The sequence below is a fragment of the Leptinotarsa decemlineata genome, unplaced genomic scaffold (genome assembly GCF_025532065.1).
Source record: "Leptinotarsa decemlineata unplaced genomic scaffold, Ldec_3_MD MMD2_tig00026294_RagTag_RagTag, whole genome shotgun sequence".
NCBI lineage: Eukaryota > Metazoa > Arthropoda > Insecta > Coleoptera > Chrysomelidae > Leptinotarsa > Leptinotarsa decemlineata.
In genome coordinates, this window is record NW_027412674.1 from 5192173 (window position 1) to 5198230 (window position 6058).

The following is a 6058-nucleotide window of genomic DNA, read 5'->3' on the forward strand; positions in this document are numbered from 1 at the left end:
CATCACACCTTCTCTAGACTATAAATAACAAAAATTTTAAGTAATTATAACTGCACCAATATCGAATTTCAACACTCAAATCGCAATCAGTTCCTGAACTGAACATTGGCAATACGACTGCTATAACCATCCTCGCATTCTATTCGTCATCGTAACATGACTTCTAATTTAATTTCATGACTCATCAGCTAATCATAAAACTCGGTCAGTAAAAATTATCCAATACGAACCGCCAATTCTACATCCACCTGGACTAGTTGGCAGCGGCGTTATTTCTCTGTATTGTTTTTTTTAACTCTGAGAACGCCGACACCTTTAACTATGCACAATACCGTTTACTTCGACTATACTTCATGACAGTGAAGCGAAAAAAGGAAAGCGGAGATAAGTGAAAGTACTCGAATGACCCATAAATAGTCATCTCTCGGAGGAATTAGTCCAGTCATCATCCGAAGACAATTGTGGATACTAACAATCGAAACGTTGTTAAGTAACTTGGCTTTGAATCACTTTTCATTTTTTGTTCAATTGTTTTATTTTCACGTGTATTTCATTTCACTATTATTTCATTTCAGATGTTTTGCTTAATATAATTGTTATTTTCAGCTATTCATTTTCAATTCTTCTTTTTTAGTTCTTTCAGGGATCTCAAATCATTTTATATAATATCATGGAAGTCCGAAATAATGAAATTCATCTTGAAACATTGTCAATCACCTTCTTGTACTTACAAGGAAAAAGATGAGGTAAAGAAAAGCTCCAGAAACGCTATAGCCTTTTCAATTGATTCTTAAAGACCTGAAGTGACACATTTAACAGATCTAAAGTATATCCAGATCCAAGATAGAGTAAAACAAAACAAAACCGAAGCGTGATGTTCACGTGATCGCGCAGTGTCACATGGAAAGGGCAGCGTTCGTTGGTGAATTCGCCTTCTTGGTACGAGTTCGGTACCAGCACAGGGTTGTAATCAGTCGTTTGCGTGTTTGTGTGGCGTGCGTTATAGTATATTGTTTAAAATTGTTTTCCAAGATGTCCAGTACAGACCTGCTGATGACACTGTGAGCTATCCTCTGAGTCCAGCGAGGAAACGATCCAAAAAAAGACATTTGAGTGTTGACATGAAAGAAGTGATTTTAAATGTGTTCAAGAAAGAGATGGAAGAAATTGAGACATCGTTCAAATTTGCTGATCTCAAAGTACTTTTTGATGAGGCTTTGGAAAGAGTCACAGAGGAGAAATGAGAGAAGTGTGTTCGGCATGTCAGAAGTCGAGACAAAGATGTGGAAGCTTGATAACATAATAGAGGCACAAATCGAGCCACTGATAATTCAGATTGGTGAGGATGACACTACTGATGAAGAGACAAATTCATCCAGTTGAATAATTTTGATTGATATTCCTTTTGATTTTACATAAAATAAAAATTATCAATAATGAAATAATAACGTCTCTTTTGATATAATGCTTGAGTGCACTGTGAAAAATCCAATGAAAATATTTTTATATTACACATATTACCTGCATTTTTCCCGTTAAACTGCAAAATTGTGCATTTCACTCGTTATTATAAAAAAGTTTTCCTAAGTATGATATAGCATTTGCGATCAACAAGATGTTGGTTCTGAATACGACCCTGGCCATTTCTTGGGATTTTCAATATCACGTGCGTAGGGCATGTCAATGTTTACATCCACTCTATCTTGGATTTGAATTTACTTCAAGTTATTATGATATTGATTTCCTAGCTTCAGAATACGAGGAATCGGACTATTCAAAGCATAATTGGTATGGAAAAAATTTTATGTATATTGTGAAGAGATAAGTATTGAATCAATTAAATATCGAAATATTCATTCAACTTTCTCAAAACTTCAGTTTTTCACTGCAATATTTCAACAAATACGACAAAATTTGAGCTCAATGACCTTGTTCTTCCTCTCATAATTGATATCATATAATATTTATTTCAGAATTTTGGCATAACACTGAAAAAGTTTTGCTGAAATTGAAATCTTTTAAATCTAACAATTGTCATATACCTAACACTGGTATCCTCAGATAATTACAGAGAAAGTTAAATGCTTGATCAAAGGCACATAATCTGTAGTAAAGGTATTGGGTGAGAATGTAACTACCAAATTCTATTATTTGTTAGCTTTAAGAATAATTTTTAAATAGGTTATATTTCCTAATGCAATGTTTATCGTGAGGTTATGTCATTGTGTCTAGAATGAAAGGCAACAACAGTGCACCTAGAAAGTTTATTTATCATTTTATTTTTATGTGGAAATATTTACCTACCTTATGTGAAGTGTTCAACACAATATGTTCCTATTTATGATGTGAAAAGGCTATAATTATTACATTCCTTAAAACTCGAATAATACTTCTACCTGAATCTACCAAACCCATCAAATAATCGTTAACTTCTAGGCAGGTAAAATGAGGGGCATATTACTATTTCTATTTCATGGGCTTTTTCTAATCTTATCTGAATAACACCCTACAAGACAGACTAATTTATTTTCGAAATAAATACCGCTGGTTTCGGTAATGAATGTTTAACAAATTCGATAATTGCGTCATGAGAATGAAGAGAGAGAGAGAGAGAATATAGTTTAATGTCAAAGAAATCAACATTTCTAATCGACATAGCGTCACTGAAAATAAACAAGGCATAATAAATAGAAGAATATAAATACCTGTTGTTTCTCTATTTACTAAGCTTCCATTACAATCAAAAATTCAAAGTATTGAAAATCATTGGAACGAAATTGAACAATATACCTCTGTAAACAAAAAAAAATCCTTATTTTATTGAAATTTGTTTTTGACACAAATATATTTGAATTTAACAATCAATATTATAAACAAATTTTTGGTACACCTATGGGTTCTACTTCATCTCCAATTCTTTGCAATTTTGTACTAGATGACCTTCTGACTGAAATTTTAAATAAAATACAATATAATATCCCCCTCCTTAAACGATATGTTGATGATGTTCCTTAAACACATGCTAATATTTAAGGAGGTAATTCTTAGACCCATTTTAAGGAAAAAACGTCCTATGGACGTATGTCCTAAACGCCTTAACTTTTAAGGTACAGGGTGGCAAAGTTTTCAAAAATAATCAGTTTTTCAATAATAACTGAGATAATTTTGTAGACATCTTTGGCATATTTGGTACATATGTTGCATGCCTCAAGGCGCATTTTCTGATGTACAATTTTCTTAATTTTCTCAGCCAGTGGCGTACGTACGAGTTTTGAAATGTATATTTTTGGCGAAAAAAATACTACGCCACTGCTTTATCTTGAATTAAAAATTATTTTTAAAATCTCCATACATTATTGAGCACATTTGATTTGCTGGGTTTTCTTTGCCCGACGCATGATTTTCGCTCAAAAAATTAAAAATCGCTTTACTTAAGAATAAATTCCTTAAAAATCTGATGCGGTATCGTGCATCGACTGAAAGCAAACTAAGAGATCAGATTTGTTGCAAAATAATTGAGGATCTAAAAGGTATTTGTTTGTTGTCAGATGCACTGTTCTCAATTAAAATTACGTCATAACGCAGCACCGCTTAATAATTTTTTAAAACATAAATTTAGTTATCCTGGAATAAATGACGTGTAGCAGAATTTATTTACTGCACCTCTTGGAAATATGGAGTTTGTCGATATGTGATTTCTTTTAAAGATTGAAAGCAGAAAAAACAGCGTACCCACCATAGCAATAAAAAACGAATTCTCTGTATGTACAAACGTCAGTAGCTAATATTGATGTTGGTTTAAAGTGAGGTGTTGGTGTTAAAAACTGTCACAGCGCATTTTGATTGGTTTTGAAGTGTTATTGAAGTTATTTTGGTAGTCAGCTGTTTTTCTGAATATCAGTGAATATGGTAAATTATACGAATGCGGAAATGGCGCAAATGCATTACGTATATGGCCTTGCCGATGGTAATGCAACAGAAGTCAGGCGCATTTATCAGGAAATATATCCTAATCGTGCCTTAGCAGATAGCCGAACCTTTTCAAATATTCATCGTCGACTTGGGGAAACTGGTAGTTTCAAGAAAGGGACTCCGGAAGGTATAGACTTCGTGTAGTAAGAACTCCTGAAATTGAGGAAGCGGTGCTGCAAGAAATTGAGGAACATCCTGAGACGAGTACGAGGAAGATCGCTAAAACTCTGGATATTTGTTATCAAATTGTTTGGCGTATTTTGGTTGATTTTTTATTATACCCATACCATATTTCAAAAGTGCAGGCATTACTCCCCAGAGATTTTCCACAGCGTGTGAACTTCAGTCAGTGGTATCTACAAAGTATTGCACTAAATCCGCAGTTTGAGACACAAATTTTGTTCACAGACGAAGCAAATTTTTCTCGGAATGCCATTCGAAATTACCATAACAATCATGTGTGGGCTGAAGAAAATCCTCATGCAATAACCGAAACCCATTTCCAACACCAATTTTCGGTTAATGTATGGGCAGGAATTATAGGTGATCATCTAATAGGCCCATTTTTTCTACCAGGACGTCTTGATGGTCGTTCTTATTTACACTTTCTCGAAGAAGACTTACCTGGGTTATTGGAAGATGTGCCACTTGCGTTAAGGAATCGAATATGGTACATGCACGATTGCGCCCCTGCTCATTTCAGTGTAATTGTCCGAAACCATTTAAATACAGTTTATCCTAATCGTTGGATAGGTCGCGGAGGACCTCAGCAATGGCCAGCAAGATCCCCCGATCTCAACAGTTTAGATTTTTTTTATGGGGTCACCTTAAAACTCTTGTGTATAAAACTCCCGTTAATACTTTAGAAGATTTAAGAGAGCGAATAGTTGCCTCGTGTGAAACTATACGAAATACGCCGGGAATATTTGAACGGGTGCGTAATTCCATGCGTAGAAGGGCGGAAGCATGCATACTAAGTGCAGGTGGCCACTTACAACAATTTTTATAATCAGTTTTGGTATTATTACTAATTAACAAATTTGTGCTATTCGTTTAGACTTACTGTCACAAAATAAAATAAAACTCGTTTTTGTGAAAAACTTATTTTTCTGCAGATTATGTTTTCAAATATTATTAGGGAATTGGTAATGCGTTATGAAGCAATTTTCAGATTCTCATTCATTTTAGAATTGATCTAATTTCTTAATTTGCTTTCTGTCGATTTTTATTTTTTTGAGCGAAAATCATTCGTCGGACAAAGAAATACCAGGAGATCAAATTTTCTCAAAAATAAATGAGGATTTTAAAAATGATTTTATTTTGAAAAGAAAGCATTGGCGTAGTACTTTTTCCCCAAAAATATTCAATGCGAAACCCGTAGGGATGCCACTGTTTGAAAAAATACAAATTTGTGTACATCAGAAAATGCGCCTTGAGGCATGGAACATATGTACCAAATATGCCAAAGATGTCTACAAAATTATCTCAGTTATTATTAAAAAACTGATTATTTTTGAAAACTTTGCCACCCTCTATCTCAAAAGTTAAGGCGTTTAGGACATACGTCCATAGGAAGTTTTTTTCTTGAAATGGGTCTAAGAATTACCTCCTTGAATATTAGCATGTGCTTAAGGAACACCCTGTATTCTTAGCACTCCCTTCAGATCTGATCGAAAACACTCTTGACTTTTTCAACTCTTCCAATCCACATCTTCAATTTACTTGTGGAAAAGAAGTTAATGATTCTTTACCTTTTCTTGACATGAAAGTCATCAGGTTTGAAGGAAACATTCTTGAGACTACGTGGCACAGAAAATCTATATGTAGCAATAGGTTCATTAGTTATTTTTCACAGCATCCTTCAAGGATGGAAACCAACTTAATTTTATCTCTTGAAGAAAGAGTCACCAGATTGTCCCATCCGGATTTTCTTAAAAATGATTCAAAATTTTTAAAAAGTATTCTAAAGGAAAATTCATATCCACCTAAGCTTTTGAATAAATATTTATTCAACTTACCCAAATTCAATCTTAATTCAAGTTATCAAAATTTATCTACCCTAACTTCACGTAGTATTAGGTATGAA